The sequence below is a fragment of the Mirounga leonina genome, unplaced genomic scaffold, assembly GCF_011800145.1.
Source record: "Mirounga leonina isolate KUSES-001 unplaced genomic scaffold, KU_Mleo_1.0 Mir_197, whole genome shotgun sequence".
Classification (NCBI taxonomy): Eukaryota; Metazoa; Chordata; class Mammalia; order Carnivora; family Phocidae; genus Mirounga; species Mirounga leonina.
The window spans coordinates 10,146,879-10,170,801 of NW_023270494.1; the positions used below are offsets into that span (position 1 = coordinate 10,146,879).

General features: G+C 38.4%; 1 protein-coding gene across 1 annotated transcript in view; it reads right to left on the bottom strand.

Annotated features, from left to right (window-relative positions):
* Positions 1 to 12,893, bottom strand: part of KCNJ16 (potassium inwardly rectifying channel subfamily J member 16) — a 58,746-nt gene extending 45,853 nt beyond the window's left edge. Inside the window, exon 1 of the mRNA XM_035026151.1 lies at positions 12,833 to 12,893. The gene's annotated coding sequence lies outside the window, so the exon portion shown is untranslated. The remainder of the gene's footprint in view (positions 1 to 12,832) is intronic.
* Between the last annotated feature and the right edge of the window lie 11,030 nt (positions 12,894 to 23,923).

A 23,923-nucleotide genomic window follows, 5' to 3' on the forward strand; every position in this document is an offset into this window, starting at 1 on the left:
AAAAACCTGAAAAAAAAAAAAAAAACCAACAAGAGAAATGAGTATGTTACCCTTATCCCTTCCCCAAATCCTAGGGGGATCTGAGAATATAACACAAAGGATTGGACTGAAGCTCAAAGTATTCTGGTCTTAGGATTTTTTTTTAAAATCTATGCTCATTTTGAATTCTGGATATGTATCTCAAAACACCTAAACTACAAAAATAATTCTTTAAACTGCTTATCAGTTAAATTAATTCCTCTTATTCTCAATCAAAATTCTGGAGTTAAATTAATGCTTCTGAAATGTACACCATGTTTATCTTGTGGCTTCTCATAGTTCCTGGCACATCGTTACTACCATGAACATAAGTCATTTGGAAGCAGGACTCCTACTCATGAAAAATCAACTGCATGCAAATATAGGAGAGAATATATAATAGCTGAAAAATATGGTGTAGAATGTGAAGTTAATGGAAGAGGAGACAATGCCATTAGAAGGATGGACCATGGATGCCTTTTAAAGTAACCCATTCTTTGTCTTAATTAAGAGAAATTATTTTCTCTTTGGCCAAATTGCATGGTAAAAAGCTATAGCACTGAAAATGCTGTATTAAATTAATGGCTACTGCTCTACCCAAATGATCATATTTTTAGGCATATCTATTTTGTGGAATTAAAAATGTAATAACTAATAAAGTATGGTTCTTAAGTTCTTTTATAGAAACTGACGCTTCAAACTTAGAATGTCTGTATGACAAAATACAATCAGGGTTGAAAATGTTCTATGTCACTGTGATGGTTAATTTTATGTACAATGTGGCTAAGCTATGATGTCCAGTTGTTTGGCCAATCATCATTCTGGATGTTTTGTGAAGATATTTGTTAGATGTGATTAACACTTACAATGTGTCCACTTTCAGCAAAGCAGATGATCCTCCAAAATGCGTGTGGCCCACATCCAAGCAGTTGAAAGTATTAAGAGCAAAATTGAAGTTTCCCGAAGGAGAAGCAATTCTACCTCAAGATTGCAACATATGAAACTCTGCCTAGTTTCCTGCCTGCTGGTCTAACTCACAAATTTTGGACTCAAAACTACAATTTCAGGGCACCTGGGTGGTCGGTTAAGCGTCTGACTCTTGATTTCAGCTCGGGTCGTAATCTCAGGGTCCTGGGATCCAGTCCCGCATTAGGCTCTGCACTCAACAAGGAGTTCTGCTTGAGGATTCTCTCTCTCCCTCTCCTTCTGCCCCTCTCCCCGTTTGGGTTCTCTCTCTAAAAATAAATAAATCTTTAAAAAAAAATACTACAATATCTACTCTTACTTTAATTTCCAACCTGCCACTTAACCTACAGATTTCAGACTGGCCTTCTCTGACAATCACATGACCGATTCTTTAGAATAAATCATTTTCTGTCTCTCCTTTTCTATATATCCTATTAGCTCTGGTTCTCTGGAGAACCCTGACTAATACAGTTACCAAACGAAGGGAAAGAAGATGGCAAATGTAAGGCAATGAAAAATCTTGTAAAACAGTTCATAGTAAAAACAGTATCTCAGGGGCACCTGGGTTGCTCAGTCGGTTGAGCATCTTACTCTTGGTTTTGTCTCAGGTTGTGATCTCAGTGGGCTAGAGCCCCAGGCTGGGCTCTGCTTGAGGATTCTCTCCCTCTGATCCTTCCCCTTCCCCTCACACATATGCATGCTCTCTCTCTCTCTCAAATAAATACATAAATCTTAAAACACACACACACACACACACACACACAATATCTCAGTGTTTAAACTTCCTGAATTCTAAAAGCCCATCCTGAACAACACCCACATACCCCAAAGAAGGCTATCCCCCTATTTCTTTCCTGAAAAAAGTTCAGTGGGTTGGTGTGCTAATCCTATCTTATTTTATCATGGTCCTAGGCCATTGAATTGCCCTTAATTATGTACAGACCTGTCTTTTTTTCTGCCAGACTGAGGGCAGGGACCAAGTTTTTGTTATCTTTGTATCCAGATTGAATAAAAGATTATTGATTGCATGGGAACATGGTTCTAATTTAAAATGGAATATAATGAAAAATTAAAATTCACCATAATAAAAGATGCTTTTGGTTATGTTCCCTCGAACATACTTTTTTCTTAAAAAAAAAAAAAAAAGAAAAGAAATAGCTGAATGTTTGTTTTTAAGTTAAAAGAACAAATCTTGTGGAATATAATCTGAAGATATGTAACCATTTGAAGTCTTTTAAACTATACTCATGTAAGTAAAATAAAACTAAGAATTGAGGTGATATTTCTGGACCATATTTAAGGTGAAGATCACCTTTATTTGGAATTGTCAAGTAAATCTACTTTGGGGCTGTTTCTTACTCAGATTGACTTTTCCCCAATTTCCTTTGTATCTGTGGACAGTTTCAGGTCTATTTTTGAGAGAAAGTGAATGTGGAGCCAAGGTAACTAGAAAAAGTTGTATTTAATAGTGAAAAGCCTCTTTAAAATGCAATATACATTTTGCATCTGAATTCTTGGTTTCGGAGTAGAAAACCCTGGAGGAAAATAGTTGATCCCATCTTTTCAGGCAAAAGCAGCTATAAAAAAATAAAGTCACCCACTCCTTACATTTTAATAACCACAAAATTCAGGGCACATACGGCTTAAAGGATGATGATATCTCTCCCCCAAGTCCTCTGAGGCTGGCCAGCTGAGAAACCAGGGAGCAACTGTCTCCACATAGGAATCCTTCAATGCAATGCATTTCAGAGTGTAGACAAAGCCATTTTTCTCCCACTGAAGCTGAGCTCTTGGGCCTAGCAACCTTAACCAAAAACAACCTATCTGAGTTTATTTCAACGCTAATAGATGCTATGGACTAAATGTTTGTGTCCTCCCACTGAGAAAATGGCCCTCCGTGAACCAGAAAATGGGTCTCACCAAACACTACATATACTGGTATCTTGAACTTCCAGCCTCCAGGATTGTGAGAACTAAATGTTTGTTGTTTAAGCCACCCAATCTGTAGTATTTTTGATACAAAAGTCTGAATGGCTGAGACAAAATGCATCTCAGAAGGACTGTTTATTTAGATCCCTTATTCCCATGGTTTCCAACAGAGGGGCTCTTTGAAGATGCTAAGACTGATGGACGACCTGCTGGGTCATTATTTGCTAAAAACTGAGAGAAGATCACATCCTCCCCAGAGGAGAGGCATTGGGAGAAAGCCTTCTAGAAAGCCTTCTAATACTGTTTACTGCCCAAGAAAATTAGTTTTGCTTTGTAGCCCCCTGTCTGTTGACAGCAGCCAAAGAAGACCTGGTTTCTATGGTGATGAGATTTGTGTGCTCCTTACAAGTCTCATTTGGTGAGCAGGTCATTAAGATACCTTCTTGTTCTTCCATTGGTCAAACTAGAGGAGCCATGTCTTCTTTTACCCTCATCCCCACTTCTGTATTTTCTTCATCCACATCACCTTCTACCATCTACAATGCTCTTCCTCACTGTCTTTCTACCTATTCAAACTGATACCTCCCCGTGGTCCTTCATAATGTCTCAAAAAAACCATCTCTGAGACATTTAGCTTGCAGAATCCTCTCCATTCTGGAAAAAAAATCCTGGCACATCCACGTGACCTCATCTACAACTCCTCTTCCCCTTGCAACTTTGCTTCAGCCACACTGATCCCCCTTGCTGTTTCTCAAACGTGCCAGGGACACTCAGAGCCTTGCCCAACTATTCCATCTACCTGAACTGTGCTTCTCCAAGGTATCCATATTGCTCACTTCCTCACCACCTCCAAGTCTTCAATCAAATATCACCTACTTAGTGAAGCTCCCTTTTGACAATCCTATTTAAAAATGTAGAGCTGCGATAGACAGCTTTGAAGATGGTTCCCTAAGATCCCTGTTTCCTGGTGTTCATGTTCTTGTGAAATCCCCTCCCCTTGAGTGTTGGCTGGAATAAGTGACTCACTTCTAATGAATAGAATTTGGCCAAAGTGAGGGGACATCACTTTTAAGATTAGGTTTGAAAAAGACTGTCTCTGTCTTGTTTACTTGCCTCTTGCTCTAATGGAAACCAGCTGCCATGTTTTGAGATATTTTATGGCAAGGCCCACATGGCAAGGAAGTGAGGAAGGACTCTCGCCAACAACTAGTGGAGAACTGAGCCCACCCCCAATCCAACTGCCCCAAAGGAACCAATCCTGCCAAGTACCATGTGATTGAGCTTGGAAGGGAATCCTCCCCCATGCAAGGCTTCAGATGGTTAGTTCCAGTGGACACTTTGACTGCAGCATGTGATCCAGAGGACCCACATCAGCCTGGATTCCTGACCCAGGAAACCGGAGATGACAATTTTTGCTTTGAGACACAGTTTTGGGGAAATTTGTTACACAGCAATAGATAACGAATACAATGCTCTCACTCCTCCAGCCCCACCCCCAGTAATTCCTTCCTCCATTGTGTTTTCCTCTATACTGCTTATCACCACTAACATGCTTTTAATTTTACTTCTGGATAGACTCCCCCAACATCTACTATAAAATGCAAGATTCATAAAGGCAGGAATTTTTGTCTTTTTCTTTTCATTAATATGTCCTTTTCATCAATATATGTCTAATCAATGCCTGGCACAGAGTAGTCAGTCAATAAATATTTGTTGAATACATGATATATCATGCATTGACAAATCATTTGTTTTTCTTCCTTCACTAGTCTTAAATTCCCAAAGAAAGTGGTTTCACCCATTAAGCTATCTCCCATGCAACCCACAGGCTTTAGGACTTTTTTGTCACTTAATAAATATTTGCTGAGAGAACCAATCAATGAATAAATCAGAAAAAAAAATGTCTCTTGCTAAGTGCACTACCAGTTAAATCAGGGAAATGACAGGATGACCCATTATCTCAATGTCAGTGTCTTACCAGGGGTTAAGGAGCTGAGACCATGATGGTAAAAAAACAAAAACAAAACAAATTTAAAAAAAGAAAAGAAAAAAGAGAGAGAGGGAAAATTCTGGATTTTGCTTTTCCACAAACAAAACATAGGTCATTGCCCTCCTGAAAAAAAAATTAACTTATTTCTTTCCCATTATCCCCAAAAATCTATTAGTGGAAAAAAACAAATAAAATTTCCTCCAGCTAGAAAAACTGCTTTTATCAATGTGACGTAAGTAATTGTGTATGCCTAGAAAAGAAAAGCAATGCCAGCCATCACTTGGTAAAAAGAATCAAGGTAGATTCTTGAGGGCTAAGGCTTCAGTCATGCTGAGTTACAGAGTTATGATGATAGGCTCCCAAGTATGTTAAAACAATATCCATGGATAAGACATCACTCACAGGTTCATAGGAAGAGGGTATTGGTGACCTACATGTTCTCAGCCACATCCACGCACAAGGACCACACACGAGAGATCTTTCGGGGGCATTTCCTCTTTGCCCTTGGTATCAAGCCTATTAACTCTCGATATTCATCAGATTAGAAAAAGTAGGGTATTGTGTGGTAATGAGAAGCATGCACATTTTATTCCTAAAGTTAGGTTTGAGGTCACTATTCCTAGAACAAGGAGGTAACTTTATTCATACTTAAGAATAAATTCATATGGGACAAAAGCTGGACAGTTTGTTCAAATGATGGGTTTTATAAATTTGAAAAAAGGTTACCTAAATATATGAGTTGTTTTGGTACCAAATATTTGCTCTAAATATCCTGTATATGTCTATCATCTTCCCTAAAACTACACTTTTTGCCGATTCCTAATTTTCAACTAACTGATATCCAAGCCTTCACTTGGACTCACCACTAATATATATAAAATGGAAGAAACATAGTTTTCCAATATCCTTGAAAACACTTGTTCTCTTGCAAGTCAAAATATACTTATTTAGGAAAATGATTTCAAATAGTATCCTCCTCAAGTCTTTTCTTCCAATGTCAGATGTGGTCATGGTCCTGTTTTGAATGAGACTAATGTCTTGGATTTACCACTATTCTCATGTTCTAAAAATAATCCTAAGCAGGAGTTACTTCTACCAGTTAGCTCCAGTTCCTCACTGTATCTTCCTCCTTCTGTCTTTGTCTCTCTCTCTCTCTGTCTCCCTCTCCCTCTGCTAATTTGAATGGACGTGAACTCTGGACCCTGTTCACTTTTAAACTTCTTTTTAACTTCATTTCAAGAACTCCTTAAATGGCATTCTACAAAACAGCTGTCGTTTAGACTCCTGTGTTACTTTGCTGGTTAAGATCTGAATAGACAGTGGTTGGCCTACAGTTTCCAAAGTAAAGTGGCAAAGATACATTAATCCAGTCTTTCTTCCTAAGGCTCTGACACTTGCCTAGCTGTGGCATTAATGCTCAGCAGAAATATTCCATCCAGGTCTATTTTCCTAAGGACCTTTCAGTTCATACGATCATCTAAGAGCTTAATGCACTTGATCAAAATCCACCTGGTTTGTAGAAAAGTTCACGGTTACCACCTGTACCCAATGCCAACAGAAACAATTCAATTGTATACAATAGAGAATTAATAATTTCCAGAGGGCAAAGATCAACATGTCCACACTTGTCTCAATAAATACCTAAGAATAAAATTTCTAAGATTTTATTGCACGAGGAAAAAAAAAACCTTTAGAGAAATTAAAGTGAACACAACAGAATGAAATTCTCTACTTCTAATTTATGTCAAAATAAGTCTAGAACTGGGCACCTGGCTGGTTCAGTCAGTAAAGCATGCTAGTCTTGATCTCAGGGTTGTGAGTTCAAGGGGCAAAAAGCTTACTTGAAAAACACAAAAAAACGGCCTCACACAGACAACCAGAAAAAAGGGGAGCATTTTAAAATAAGTTTATAAACGCATATATTTTTATTTCATCTCATATCATTATTTACAATTCTCAGAAAAAATTAACCTATTTTTTCTTGAAGTTTTTTGAAGGTGTGTGTAAAAGCACATTTCAATGCTTGAAGCTATATACCCATAAATGTCTATACACTTATGCAGGATGCAATAATTTGCTTTCAAAAGAAATTATAGAATACTCCATCTGGTATTGAATATGGAATACGATAAAGTCACTTTTAGATATCTACATATATAGTGTCATGTAAAAGCTGTTTAATAAACTCTGTAAAGACCAATTTGAGAATACTTTTGACCAAAGTTTCAAAAGAACTCAAGGAATATGACACTCTACTTAAAACACTTGCATAGGAAATTATCTTAATTGCCTTTAACTCAACATTGAATTGACATTGCTGTGTACAAAACATTGCTGCCCCTTAAACAGAAGCCAGCATGAACAAAGCATAGGCTGAATGACTTTGTATAATAAAAAAAATAGAGCAATGCTTACCTTTATTCACTCTCCCCACAGAGGCTCTATGAGCTGGGTGCTCCCAGCTGAGCAATGGTAAAAATGTTCTTTAGTTAATAATAAAGGAAAGAAAAACTCCAGAAACCAAGAACCTGAGTTAACCATTGACACAGGTTTGTTCCTACAGTCCCACCTGAGAATCTACATAGGTAGCCCTTGGCATCTTATAAAGCAGGCGATAGCTGGTCAGCTGAGACAGAGGTTACCTCACCACCCCTGTCCCTCTGGAGGAGGTACAGCGTGAAGGGCATTCAAGCATACCCTGACTAAGTTTTCACCAGGTCAGGGAAATAAAGGAGGAAGATTTCCTGGGCCAGAAATATGTTCAACAAATATTGATAAACAGGGTTGGTGAGATGACCTATGGAAATGCTCCTACCCAATGCAAAGAAATCCTTTTTACCAGAACTCTTTGTTTACCTCTTAGCAAGTGAGGGCTGAGATCCAATGCCAATGAAAACTGAGACAGGACAGCTAGAAATAGCTAAGCATCCATTCATTCCTTTATTCAACATGCCTCTAATGATTAGGTACCCTGTGCAGCACCGTTTCAAGGAACTAGCCTAGCATCTTTGAATAAGCCCTGATAAATGGAAGACAGAGATGGAGACTGGAGGGTCCTCCCTCCCTGAACCCCAAGGATCAGAGCTTAGGACAGAAATGATTAATAAAAACACAACACTGTGGTTCACATCCAGGATATGCAGTCTGATAATTACTCTGCCCCAGCAATAGGTCCTAAGAGATGAAATGAAATGGTGAGTGGTCATGTGGTCAAGCTAGTGGACCGGAAGTCAGAAAATCGAATAAGTGAGAAGGTGGCTTTAAAATGGTAGAGTCAAGAGAAAGCTCCAGAAGAATGTGAAAGGCAGCCACAAGAAACTAAAGAAATAACAATCCCAAGCTCTTCAGAACCTGGGGGAGCTGTACCCAGGAGATCCCAAAAGGAAAACTGTGCAGGCAAGGAATTCATATATTTTTTTACTCCCAAGATCATTGGTAGCTGGGGATCTAGGGGGCCCCATCCAGTTTGGTCAGCCCTCCAAATTTAGGGGGTCATTTCTGGGTTCTGACCGTGGTTGCCATTTTGGGGTTTTTGGGTTTTGTTTCCATTTTTAAAAGCATGAACACTTGAGGAAGCAAGATACGATTTTCATGTTAGTGCTCACTAGGATTGTGATATTGGGAGCTATGTACGCTGTCTGCATCCCAGTTGCCTCATCTGTAAAATGAGGATGATAATAATAAATACGACCTACTTTAGGAAGATAATTAGTGTCCCCAACCTGCTAGCTATCATTAAGGATTGGACATTCTGATCGGAGCACTGATTTTCAACCTGCTACAGAGTACCATGCAGAAGAGTCTGAACGCTCTCTAAAAGAGCTATCTTTTCAATTACCAGTAAATGTTAGGGAGGTGATGGACACGGAGTTGCCTCTTCTGCAAAAAAATCTGAATACCAGGAAAATAGGACATGTGCATACTAATCAAGGCAACTTACCCTGTGGTTTATCCATAATAAGTCTGACTTGGTCATTTAGTGAGTATTTTATCACTTTGCTTGATTCCTTCCTTGTTTGAAAGCTGAGCTCCCTTTGTTAGCATTCCATCTGAAAGAACTTTTACAAGAACACCACGATACACGTAACACCCTCAACTCTGCGAGGACCATTTCAGGAAAGGTAGCTTTGTTTGGGTGAGTGTTTGGATTGATCTGAGAAGATGAGACATCTAAACACAGCCTAAAAAAGACCGCAGAGAAGAGCAGGACAGAAGGCAAGATAGAGAAATTGGATGGTTTCCCAACTCCAACTGAGTCAGAAAATCACAGCGTGGCTTCATTCCTTTGTTTGAAGTAAATTCCCAGAACATCAGACACACCCATGCTCACATGTAAGTAGAAAAACACTTTCTAAAGCCAGATGAAAACGGTATCTGTGTTGGCTTTCTGTTGCATGTCTATGCCTCCTAAATCCACCTTAACTGAAAATTAACTTCACTGAAGGTCAACTTTGGTGAACTGTAATCTTCCTCGAAACAGAGAGAGATGCCAAGGCAAATCAAAGGGGCAAGTTTGTGTTAAGATTTGTCAGGCAACAAGATGATGAAAGAATTCATTAATAAAGTGTAAAACCTTTAAGTGATAAATAATTCTCTTTTTCAATGATTTGTACTTGATTGCTCTTCAATGATTTCAGTAATGGCCTAAAGAGGAGTTAGATAATACAAAGAGGCTACTTCTTATGTAGAAGGGTGGTATTATCACTCTAGCTCTGTCACTGGAAAAGTGTTTTTGTTTGTTCAGCCTGATGCCTGTTTTTGTAAGTCCTGCAAGCTAAAAATCATTTTTACATGTTTAAATGGTGGGGGCACAATTAAAAGAAGAAGAAGATTCTGTGACATTTGGAAATTATATGATATTCAAATTTCAAGGTCCATAAATAAAGTTTTATTGGAATATAGCCACACTTACTCATTTACATACTGTCAATGGCTGCTTTCACTCTAGAGTAGTAGAGTCCAGTTGCCCTTGGAGCCTTAAGAGAGACCATGCAGCCCTCAAAGACTAAAATATTTAGTATCTGGCCCTTTACAGAAAAATGTTTGCCAACATCTATGCCAGCTAGCCCATACAATTCACTATTCTCCAGTGATAATGTTCTTCTTTTATGGTTAATGATTAATACATGGTTAACTCACAAGTCAACTCTATAATCTAAAATCTTATCATTCTATTGTACAATCCAGCCATCATGCTCCTTGGTCTTTACCCAAAAGAGTTAAAAACTTTGCCCACACAAAAACCTACACATTGGCATTTAGAGCAGCTCTATTCACAGTTGCCAAAACTTGGAACCAACCAAGATGTTCTTCAGTCTGTGAATGGATAAGTAAACTGTGGTTAAAGCAAGGAGGAATCTTAAATGCATATTACTAAGTGAAAGAAGCCAATCTGAAAAGGCTACATACTGGATGATTCCAACTATATGACATTCTGGAAAAGGTGAAACTATAGAGACAGTGAAAAGATTTGGGGGAGGGTAGCATGAACAGATGAATAGGCAGAGAGCACAGAGAGCTTTTAGAGCAGTGAAAATACTCTGTATGGTTTTATAATGAAGGATACATGTCATTATGCATTTGTCCGAACTCATAGAATATACAACACCAAGAATGAACCCTAAGTTAAGCTATGGATATGGGGTGATTATGATATGTCAATGTAGGTTCCTTCTTGATAAAAAACAATGCACCACTCTGGTAAGTGGTGTTGGTAATGGAGGAAGCTATGCATGAGTGGGGCAGGGACTAGATGGGAAATCTGTATCTTCCCTCAATTTTACTGTAAACCTACAATTGCTGTAAAGAGATAAACATCTTTTAAAAATCCTATCTTTCTTTCAAGTTTCCTTTTACTAACTCCTTCTCTGCCTACTGTAAACATCAACTTATATTTTATTTAAAAAATAATTTTAGGGACGCTGGGTGGCTCAGTTGGTTAAGCGTCTGCCTTCAGCTCAGGTCATGATCCCAGGATCCCAGATCAAGTCCCACAGGGAGCCCGCTTCTCCCTCCGCCTGTTGCTCCCCCTGCTTGTGCTCGCTCACTCTCTCTCTCTCCCTGACAAATAAATAAATAAAATCCTTAAAATTTTTTTTAAAATGGAAAATAATTTTAAGAAAGAACAAACTGTCCCTTTCAATTTGTATATTACAGTCCTTTGTTGCACATCTCATTTCATTTACTGAATTTTATTTTTTTTTAAGATTATTTATTTATTTGAGAGAGAAGGTGCCACGCACAAGCATGAGCAGGGAGGAGGGGCAGAGGGAGAGGGAGAAGCAGGCTTCCCGCTGAGCAGGGAGCCTGACGCAGGACTCGATCTCAGGATCCTGGGATCATGACCTGAGCCCAAGGCAGACGCTTAACTGACTGAGCCACCCAGGGGCCCCTCATTTACTGAATTTTAAATACTGGTGGATAAGGATTGACTGAGTCTTAACCATCTTTGAATCTAACAAAGCATGCAGACAGCTGTGACATGGTAGATGTTAAGCAATGAATGCTTTTCTTAAACAAGTATGCCATATTTGGAGGGGTCAAAACACTTATTTATTTTTTTTAACTCCTCTGGACTCCTTTCTTTAGTCCAAGGTCTTACTGAGCTTCCTTATCATTCCTTGTCCATTTCCCACCTGTCATGACACTGAAGACCCTCTTGCTGCCCAGATACTCTACCCAACATCATAATTACTAGAAGACGCAAACAATGAATCGTGGAATGCTACATCAAAAACTAACGATGTAATGTATGGTGATTAACATAACATAATAATAAAAAATAAATAAATAAAAAATAAATAAATAATTACTAGAAGGTGATTACATTCTTGTTTTTTTGTTTTTTGTTTTTTCTTCATCATTCCAGCTCTCAAATTTTTCTTTGTTGTGTCTCATTTCACTTGAAGGAGTCTGATGTACTGTGTTCCAAGCCCTCCAGAATATACATAAGAGGCAGAGGAAAAAGGGGGAAAAAAGTTAATCTGAATTTGCTTTCTTAAGGAGCAATCCAGTCCAGCATTGTTATAAGATGATGTACCATATTTCAACAAATGATTTAAATAAAAATGATGAAGGTGACCATATCAGAAAAGCCTCATATATTGAATCATGCAAACAAGTTAAAAGCTATATGATCCTTCCTAGAGGGGAAAAAAAAAATTGGAAGAATACCTTTAAAAATCTCTCCCGGGTATTAAAGTTCTATATGTTTATTGGATATAATATGAATAAGAGTGCAAAGAAAACAATAGAGATTAATCACAAGCCTCAGTGTCCTTTGGTAAAATGATTTGCATGCTTTTCCCCTATAATTTTAAGATAAAATTGAGATTCAAATTGTATTAGCAATTTTGATTCTTGTTTTTTTAACCTTGGTCAAGGACCTCTTGTCATAATGTAACAATGCATTCCTAACCTTGGAATTCCTAACAATCGGGAGATACAAGTCAAGCCAATCTTTGGGAGCCTGTGCGCTGGCTTCCCAGTTCCCCCGCTTCCCAGTACCCCAGTCCCACCCACATTTATGGGTATGGTTGATACCATGCTGTGGGCATTAACTGAAACCATGCCGGGAGAGAGCTTTATAAACTGTCAAGCATGCCACAGATGTGATGCAACATTTGAAGGTGTGCCCAAACATTAGCTAAATCCTAATCTTGTGCAAGAAGTGCTTGTATGTTGAGAAGCAGTCACTCTCCTCAAGGAGGCATGCCTTCTGAGGGAATGAGAATTGCATCAAAGGCAGCTGACTGGATTTGCAAACACACCCTCATTTTAGAGACAATTTTGCTTTTATTGATTCTGTCTTTGTCTATCTGAGGGAAGATTTGAGGTAATTACTTGAATACTTCAAGCCCCAAGCCCCTAACTAACTTCCTTACCACACTGATGACTTCGTTAGGAAATACTTGTGGGAGACCCATTTACCTGCATAGTTATTTCACTTCTTCCTCACTTTTCCTACTGGAGGCAGAATTCCGTCCTTCTCTCCCTGTGCCCTTTTGTCCTCTTGTCAAACTTCAGGAATGAATTACAGAAAGGAAGGTTCTTGTTGCCTCATTCCCTTCCAAGACGTTTTTTTTTCCCTAATGCTTTCCTTCCACCAAAATAAGAATTAAAAGTGATATTTCATTTGACAGCTGGTAACTAATCCCACCTTAGCAGGAAGGAGAACAGGAAGCCAGCAAAGGAATTTTCCATTCCGATGTCCCTTTCAATTTTTTTCCACATCAGGTACTTTTCAAAATCTAGACATTTCCAGTGAGTCTGTATATCTTCTTGTTTTGTCTACCAGAGTCACTTGTCCTTTAACTTCTTCTATGCCAATGAAAAACCTCACTGAACTGATGTTTGTAATTGAAGGAGGGAGAACTTGAGAGCTTTTGAAATTCCAAAGGGAATATAACTGAAATGGGATTCTTTGGCTTATGCAAACAGGATTTTTGCTTTTGTAAAGATAAAGTTCACCCAGCGAGTCCCTCAAACCACACATCAAAATGCTTCATATTGTAATGAGAACTACAACTTTGACTCCTGAAATAAGTCTCTGCTCAACCATCTCCCCTCCCTTCCTGCCTTCCATCTTTCCTTCCTTCTTCCCACCCTTCTTCCCTTTCCCTATCCCTTCCTTCTTCCCTTCCTCTCTCCCTGCCTCCCTCCCCCATTCATCTCTTCCTTTCTTTTCTGTTTAAATACTAAAGGGCTCTGTGTATTTTAATATGTTCTGAGCCTTCCAGAATGTATATGATAAGAAGTGGAAGAAAAAGTAAAGAGCCAAGGAAAGAGTCGACTTGAATTTGTTTCTTAAGAAACAATCCAGTTCAGCATTTTCAGAAGACAATGCATGATATTCCAACGAATGATTTTTTTTTTTTAAGATTTATTTGAGAGAGAGAAAGAGAACACATGCCTGCGTGAGCAGGGGGAGGGGCAGAGGGAGAGGAAGAGAGAGAATCTCAAGCAGGCACCCCGCTAAGCACAAAGCCCGAGGTGGGGGCTCGATCCCATGACTCCCAAGAACATGACCTGAGCCGAAATCAACAGTCAGACGCTCAACCGACTGAGTCACCCAGATGCCCCTCAAAGAATGATTTTTTTTTTCATGATGAAATTATAGTTTCCTAAAGTGGGTGATTTGGACAAAATGTGAAAGAAATATATTCATGTAAACTGGTATCATTTCAAATGAAACAATTTAATTAAGACGATGTCTACAGCAACACGTTAAATTCTATATAAATAGCATTTAACATTGCTCTGTTTTTCTGAAATTTTTTTCTGAAAATGTTTTTGAAATTTCCAAGTGCATATTTTTACTGAAGCAATAATAATTAGAACCTAAATAAAAGCAATAAGAAACATTTATTGAGGGCATACTAGTAGCAGGGACTGTTTTAGACACTTCTGATGTATTAACTCATTTATTTTTCTCACTTAACCAGTGGGTAAGCTGAGGAAGCCACAGGCATCTTATAGTATCTGCTTAAGGCCCTACACCTAGTCAATAATGGCCCCAGGGTATGAACCCAGGCAGTCTGGCTATAGAACCAGAGATCTGAACCACTTCTTTCTGCCTAGGTATCTATCAGCTGAGCAAATCTTTTCTTGGTTTAACAATTATATTGTCTTTTTTTTTTTTTTTAGATTTTATTTATTTATTTGGGAGAGGGAATGAGATAGAGAGAGTATGAGAGAGGGGAGGGTCAGAGGGAGAAGCAGACTCCACGCCGAGCAGGGACCCCGATGCGGGACTCGATCCCGGGACTCCAGGATCATGACCTGAGCCGAAGGCAGTCGCTTAACCAACTGAGCCACCCAGGTGCCCCAACAATTATATTGTCTTGATTCAATATCGACAAAGAGCCCCAGACTGAATTTTATCAGCCCCCAGATGAAAGTAAAATCATTTCAGATTATAGTAACTAGAGATCAGTTTTTGCATCTCTAGTTCTAAATACGGTCAGCTAATAAAATAGGCAAATACAACTAAATTATAATGAAAGGTAAGGAAGGAGGGAGGAGAAAAAAGAATAGGGCAGAAGGGAAGGAGCTAGGAAAGCATCTTTATCTGTTAGAATAGGATTTAGGTCTAAAATATATATTTATACATAATTAACACACTTTAATATAGATATATTATTAGTTATATTAATTACATTATATAATTATGTTTGTTATTATAACAATCGTAATTATATAATATAATTAATATAACTAATTAATTATAAATATATTAATATATTAATATATATTAATTTGATTTAGCACACATTTACTGAGCACCAGGCACAGGCAATGTGTATATAGTGTTCATAACACTACAGTTATGAACTTGAATAAGACATGGTCCCCTGCCTGCCTGCCCTCAAGAAGTTATTAGTCTAGTAGGAAACTACAATTAAGTATGGAAACAACAACAACAAAACTGCTGGATTTCAGGTAATAGGAATGCTTAAAAGAAGTACAAACCCAACTGGTAAGGGATCAAAGCAGGGACAATTTAATCCACTGGTGGAGATCCCCAAAAGCGGCATGCAAGTGGTAATTTCATGAAGTTTCAAGAGGTAGGAAAGGTTATACATGTATTCTGAACCTAAAGAAAAACATGAACGAAGACAGAACAGAGAAACTCTTGGGGGAAACAAGAGTGTTGCAGGTTGATGTGGGTTTGGGGCAACTCTAATAAAGCAAAGGCTGAGGGGCGCCCGGGTGGCTCAGTCGGATAAGCCTCTGCCTTCAGCTCAGGTCATGATCCCAGGGTCCTGGGATACAGCCCAGCATCAGGCTTCCTGCTCAGCAGGGAGCCTGCTTCTGCCTCTGCCCCTTCCCCTGCTCATGCTCTCTCTCTCTCTCAAATAAATAAATAAAATCTTAAAAAATATATAAATAAAGCAGAGGTTGAAAACGGTGGTGCCAGACCCTGGAAGAGCTTCATTGTCCACTGAGGATGTTGTGTTGGGTGTGGGAGGCAACAAGGAGCCACTGGAGGCTGGAGTCAGAATGGGAATCTGCCCACAAATCTAAGTGGAAAGAGACAATTGGGCGGGAGGAGGGGTGCATACAAAAAGGGGGTGGAATGAATCAGGAGTCATTTATTAATGAGAGCTGAAGTTAGTGAGTCGAGCAAGAATTGGGCAAACATAAACGGAATAAAAATGGTTTTATGTTATTTAGCAGTTGATAAAACTAAGCAATAAGGGAGAAAACAGCCAAAGATAATTCTCAGTTTTCATTATTTGAGTACGTGGGAGGAATTCTGCTGAAGATTCATTACATCTTAATGAGAATAATATTTTCCAATGGCAGCAAGTAAGTACAAGCAGCCAATGCAGGGGCAACATTATTAGAGAAAAAGTCAGGAAATTGGGTTCTACCTCTGTACTGACAACTAACCACAGACATGACCCTTGTCAAGACACTTTATTTCTTCGCATCTTAGTTTCCTAGCATGCCAGTAAGAGTTGGATGATAAATAACATTTTATTGTTCCATATTATAATGAAGCTTCATAAATAAGAACAGGGATTATGTCTTTTGTTTTATTCTACACTGCAAAGTCAGTGCCTAACACAGTACCTCAACTGTAAAATGTGCTCAATAAATACATGCCTAATGAATGAATGAATGAATGAATGAATGAATGAATCAACAAAAGATTGTGTGTTTATATCAAGGCAAAAGGACCGATTGATTCAACATGTTTTTTAAGATTATATTTATCTATTTGAGAGAGAACAAGAGCGAGAGAGATCACAGAGGGAGAGGGAGGAGCAGACTCGCCACTGAGCAGGGAGCCTGATGTGGGGCTTGATCCCAGGACCCCGAAATCATGACCCGAACCGAAGGCAGACACTTAACCGACTGAGCCACCGTGGCGCCCCTTGTTTTTGTTTTTAAGTCAAAGGAGACATTTGAAGTTTTAGCTTCATTATTAGAGCTGGATTTGACACTAAAAAATTATAGTCACACTTCTATAGTCTTCAAAGTTTTTGCTATTACTCACATGTAAATATTCCCAGCAATTATTACTCTTCAAAATGGAAAATTTCTGTACATTTCTGTAGATCTCTTTTTCCCATTGCTATCTCTCCAGGTTGCTAATGCTATATAAAATAGAGATCTAATTGAGGCTGAATTGGAAGGAGTTACTTTGAAATTTCACTGGTTTGGAAATCTTGCATTTGGTTGTGGATTTCTATAGTGCTGTTTGAAGATAAAATACAGCTTGAATGGTTTTTTTCCTACAATAAATTGGCTGACTATATTTATAATGCCCAGTTATTTTGGTACCTTGTAAATCACAATCCAGCTTAGAAAGCAACATATTTCACATTTCAACTATTGCTTTGATTCACAAGGACAAAGAATGAAGGAGCCAAAACTTAGCAGAACTGTGTAGACAAACCTCTGCACACAATTGCTCTAGAAAGTGTATTCACAATTTCTCCTTTCCTGATCTATGAGTTTCAAAAGCAGGTTGCTAAGTATTAATACATTCTATCCCCCACAACAGAAACACACATTACAAAATATCTGAATATTTAGTACGATGTATACAAAATACCTAGATGATAGATTGTTTGCCTGTAATAAAGATGTTTGAACATTGTATCTAATGGCTTATATACTATCTTATCCTAATCCTAACCCCTATTTCTTTCTTATTTAAAATTTAATAATATAATGAATTGGATATGCAAACAGTTCAGTGTATGTTATAGACTAAGACTATAATAAGATAAAACCAGACCTTCATAAGATGCTTTGATAAGTCAGAAGATAAATCATAAGATAAATAATACTTTGTGAGATTATATCTAATACTATCCCAAATAAGTAAATGTAGTAAATAAGTATAAAGTAAATAAGCAAATTATTCATTTCAATAAATTATAAATCACAGAATGTTTTACAGTGAATTGCACTCACATTACAGAAAAGATGTAATTACATTGTTTATCCACAGAGTATTTTAATAAGCTCAGAGTTAGAGAGCATTATATTCCTAATAGTGAATCTAGATGGGGTTTAAATGAATCTATTCTCCTCTCTTATGCAAACTGATATCTCTATGAAGGGGGGCTTGATAGAAGAAAGAGTTGTCACTGTGCATATATGTGCAACAAAGCGTGTGTCTGCTTTGATGGAAAAGCTAAGAAACTAATGAAGTAACATTCCTGTTGGTTACAGGAATAGAATGTTCTTGAGCGGGTGAGATGGCTAGGCTCTCTTAAAAACAGGAAATAAGAATGTTAGCACTACATTTCCAATTACTGAACCCATCTATTTTATTTCGCCTGCCCACAGAGCAGAAAGGCATACATTGTTCTAGCAGGGCAGAATAGGCAAGATTGACCTTCTCGTTCCCCTTGAACCAATTTTCACAAAATAGAACCCAGTGAAAGAAAACGCAGGGATCCCCAAATGCATACTGAAAAGTAATCCATTTTTCACTCATCAGATAGCAACACTTAATGACTTGGGTCACCCAACTTCGCTCTCCTATGGCCTTAATGAAAAGGCCAGTTCATTCCATTAGGAAATCAGTGAGATGAATTGTAATGAAAAACCATGATTCTTTGCCAGGATTTAGCAAAGGCCATGAATAGCCCAGCTTAAAAGTTGAATTTCTTGTTTTGCTTCCTGTGTGGCTCTCTTTGAAAAGACAAGAAAATGGTCCATTTGGCCTTCGGAAAACCCATCTCAGAATGTGAGGCATTGCCAATTGGTAGGTTCATCCTAGGTAAATGAAACCACAGGGGCATTAGGAATAAAGTGATCAGAGGGCAAATTTGCAAATGAAGACAAAGTAACATGTTTAGATTTTCTTGCTAATGCAGTGAGGGCAGTGAACAGATCCTATTTCACAGGAAACAGTACCTTCTGGGCATGGAGTCCTGGCACATCCCCATCACCCCTAAGGTCTCCTCTTTGGTGTAGTAGTTCTGCTATAACATGACGTAAGTGTTCTTAAAAATCCACCATGCTATGCATGATCTAGGAGGAAAAAAAAGGACATACAGGGAAAATAGGGTGGGGCCATAATACTCAAAAGTTTTGTCAGTAATGTGTTAAAAAAAAAAAAACAGGATGCTAATTGAAAGGATGGCAGAGTTTTACACTTGGTCAGTATTAAGGAATGTATAAATACTACAAAAAACAAGGTGTTTTGCCTTGAGAAAGGTCTGAGGTTTACTTGTGGACGTGGGCCTCAGAAGAAGAGTGTATAGCTTATGAGTTTATTGCAAAGTGGTGGAAGGAAGATTATCTGAAATCTGATGGAAAGTTGTAATACCGGGGATGGGGGGATGAGCCCATAACACATGCGGGGCCCTAAAATGACTGGGAGATGTCCAAGGATAGTGCGGATTGGTTCTGTGTATTCCTGTGCCACTCACGTGCGGTAGGTACAGTTGTTTTCATTCACCTAGTGTTTCCTCAGCACAAAATCACATATAGGCAAACACAAAGCTTTGCTCAAATTACATGTTATGCTCACATTTTTCCTTTGTATATCAAGTGCGTGGAACTAATTCACATTTTCAGAACAAGTGTTACCCAGAACTGACTGCATATTCTCAGATTACACTTATTTAATGCCTAACCAGTCAAATGAAGAGTTAAAGTTTTTCTTATCTTTGTGGAGATTTCCAGATAGCTGTTCAGTGTTGTGTTGACATATTATATCATTCTACCTCCAAATTCTGTTAGCTGGCCCCAATAATACCGTTCCCTTACTCAGAATAGAGGACCATAATTATGGTAGAATTGAAGACATTGATCAAGAGCTTCCTGTCTTCTTCTATGATGGAGTGCCTTATTGATTGGATTATATTACCCTTCCAACTCCTCTGCCATCTTCTATCCAGTTTTTTTTTTATTCTTCTATTTCTGCCAGATCTCAATCACAGTATTCTATAACCTATCAACTTATTATTGCTACATTCTGAAAGTTTATCCAGCAATCTCTTATACTTGAAATGTCCTTTTCTTGTTTCATTTAAAGTTGGGTTTTGTTGTTACTGTTTTGGTTTTTTGGTGTTGTTCCAATTCTGTGACAGTAATCCACTTACTTAAAATATCCAAAGCAAATGCTTTTCACTATATCTCATCTGGTTTTTCAATAATGTGCAGAGTTCAGAATCTTTTCTGTCTAGGAATCTTATTCACTCTTTGGAAAAGATTTTACAAGGATCCAACGTAAATATAAAATAACAGGAACACCCACACCATGTTTGGCCTCTTTTCCATCGTGTTTTTAATGCTAATAATCCAAGACAACAGCCTGTAAAATATGCACACACGTATGTACATTGCAGATCTTCTTGTAAACATCCCTTCTGTGATTAAATTGATTCCTGAGGAATTGGTTAAGACAAGCAGTACCAAAGGTCACTTTCAAAACTTCCTGTGCCCCTGAGAATGTTTTGTGTTAATAATATGCATTAGTTTTATAGCCACTTAAGATGACCTCGTTTATGTCAAACCAGAAACAGAGAGCCAAGATTAAAACTAGGGGAAAATCCTACCACTTCTATAGAATCAAATGAATGCAGACTTCTGGAAACAAAAGAAAGCTGAGTTTTGAAAGATTCACGGAAAGTCTCAATCTCTTGCTATTTTATCCCGAAGCCTACACACAAGCAGAAAGCAACAGAAAATTGTGCCATCCAGGGACAGAGGCCGTGTATTGATCAGACAGGATGATAGATGAGAAACAGAGGAAAGAGACTTGGGATCACAGTTGTAAAAAAGCAAAGCAAAACAGAAGAGTTGGATTCTCAATGCTAATAAGCTTGCTAAGCAGGACTTCTTTGCCATTGTAAGGAAAGTAGAAACCTTAGAGAACTTTTTAAACTTCTTCACATTTAGGGACATGTGTTTCTTAATTTTCTTGAATACAAATAGGCAAATATCAATCAATCAATCCCAGGCCCTTTTGGGGCAACTTTGCTTGAATCACCAAATGGGGATACCATGTGAGATCAATTTTGGCTTTCTTGAGTGAAAAGAAAATCAGCAGATGTTTCACACAGGGAACATGATTTCCCTGACAGTATTAAACCCTCTTACCTATATCTCTTTGAAGACAAATGTTTCCATTTCCTTTATGGAGTCAATATGTTTTGCTTTCTCAGAGTAACACAACACAATTCCATAAACCATAGATGGCTGGTGAGTCTGGTGAGTCACTTCTTTTTTTTTTTTTTCCTAGAGATCAGAGATTATCAGAGCTTGAAATTTGAATGTTGTGTAACTACCCCAACTCTCCAACATTGCTCATGAAATTCTGAAATTTTAAGCACAGAAGGAAAACATGTACAAAAAATATCAGATTCTTTTTAAAGTGGGAACTCAAATTACCAATGTCCTGCCTTTATGGGCTGTTGTTGTCATAGTCTACATGGGAGACGTCTCTCATATGATTGTAATTACCAACATAACCGAGCTATTAGAGTATGCCATCAGGACCTGCCTGCAATAGTGCCTAAGGTGATTTGTTTTAAAGATTTTTTTTTTTTATTTGAGACAGAGAGAACGAGAGAGAGAGAGCACATGAGAGGGAGGAGGGTCAGAGGGAGAAGCAGGTTCCTTGCTGAGCAGGGAGCCCGATGCGGGACTCGATCCAGGGACTCCAGGATCATGAGCTGAGCCAAAGGCAGTCACTTAACCAACTGAGCCACCCAGGCGCCCAGGTGATTTGTTTTAAAAAGAAGAGAGAGAGCTGCAGATGAATGGACATAGGAAACTGAATTGTGCAAATTATCCAGCTCGGCAGCTTCGACTCAAATCCAGCTCATGGGGCCCAGCTCAGGTATCAGTAACTGGAGGAGAGCAAGGGATAGTAATCAGTCGAAAATACTCCTGTCAGATCTCTTCTAAGCTTGTGACGGGTGACGTACTGTATAGTTAGTTCCTCCAGGAGAGAGGGCAAGAAACAGAAGAGTTTAGCTGTGGGAATGGCCAACTGAAACGCCCCAATGTAAGTCGACATTATTTGAGTATAAAGGAAAAAGATAAAGAAATAGCATATAACTGTTGTGCAGAAAATATACCCAGGATTTCTCATCATTTCTACTGTAGCAGATTTTTACTCTTTATTTTAGATTACTATTTATTTTCTTTGCTTTTTTAACTAGACATAGATGCTGTTGTTAATTGCTAATTTCCTCACTCAGACTGTTTCGGGTACTGATACATGCAATATGCAAGCACTTCTGAGCTCTGTTTTAGATGCCATGATCTTGAATGATTTGCTTGAATCCACTCCCTGAAATACGCTGACCTATTGGCTTGTCCCCTGGTACTTTACCACTTGTCCAGATAGAGTGTGGATTTTCTATCCTTATTTGGTTACCATATTTGGAGACAGTGCCTCTCTTTCAAATAGGTTCGTCCCATTGCCAGGTTAACTCCTCAGTGCAAGTCTACTGTTGGTTTTCTGTACTTCCATTTGGGCCTATGAAAGGAAAATGCCAGTGGGATTGGGGAACACAGTTTGGGCCCTTGATGCATAGCCAGCACTCTGCATGTGTCAATAAAACAACGGGTTAATGAATCAACTTGGCAAAGTCAAACTGTTGAGTCATCTGAACATGCAGACATAGCTTGTGCTATGAGAGCACCGATCTCCATGCATCATGAATTAATGGGAAGCAGATTGCTACCAGTTCCTTCAAATTAGTCAGGAATGGGCAAAATAGCTTCTACTAATAACCATTTCCCAGCAAGCCTCTGTGAAGAAGAAAGTGTATAGAGGAAACCAGGTATTTCATCTCTGGGCTACATGTTTATGATAGGTGGTTATGACGCATGACCTTTCCCATCACTCAGTTATCCTAGAAAAAATTTCAAAAATTACATACATATATATAAACCAGATATATTGTAAATATATATAATAATATATAAATGCATATATATATTTGTAAGATAGAAAAATAGAACTCTTGGTGGGGCGCCTGGGTGGCTCCATCGATTAAGCATCTGCCTTCAGCTCAGGTCATGATCCTGGGGTCCTGGGATCAAGCCCCACATTGGGCTCCCTGCTCAGCAGGGGTCTGCTTCTCCCTCTCTCCTCCCTCTGCTTGTGCTCTCTCTCTTATAAATAAAAATCTTAAAAAAAAAACCAAACAGAACTCTTGGGTGGATGATTTCTGAAATAAAATAAAAGGTAAATTCTGGATCATTTCATTAAATCTCAACAACCAGTTGATACTTGTTTCAGAGGGTATCCATATGAGATGGCAGGAACTAACTAGGTATAGGAAATCATAAGTATTTATTAAATCACATAAAATTGAATTGTATAATGTTGAAGAGAAGACACAGCTTGACCACACAGTTTGAAGAACACCGGTCTTAAAATTGAGAGATCTAGCTTGGGGTCTCAACTTCAGCACTTACTCATCTGTGACCTTGAGATGCCACTTTGCCTCCTTTAGTCTCATTTGTTCATCTGCAAAGTTAAGATGACTAAGAGTCGAACCTGAGATTCTTTCCAGCCTAGAAATTCCAATGGTCTTGGATAAGTTTTTGTCACATTCCTATATTTTAATTGTAATTTACTGTTCTATGAGAATAAGCTAAAGCTTTAGACATATCCTCCTTTGCTTTCTTTTTAACATGCAACCCAACTATCATATGGTTTTTAATTTAATGGATTAGAATGAAATAAGCCAAAGCATTTCACCTTAAAGTTGACTGCATGATACGTAATTCTGATATTCAGTAATATTGCTGGCATATCATAATATGCTAATCAGGCCTATCTCGAAAAATGGAGCTACGAATACATACATTGCCATTCAGGCATAGAATTTTCCTCCACCACAAAGAATGTGGTTTCTTGATGAAGTGAGTTGGAAGTATTTTGCGTTTGAGTACAAATGGTTTCAAGTAGAGTACAGAATCGATACAGGGAGGCTGCCCCTTTCGTTTGTCCCATGGGACAGTGATAGAGGTATCCAGAGCAATGGAAAAAATGTATACTCTTACTAAAAATGAAGCAGGACCTGT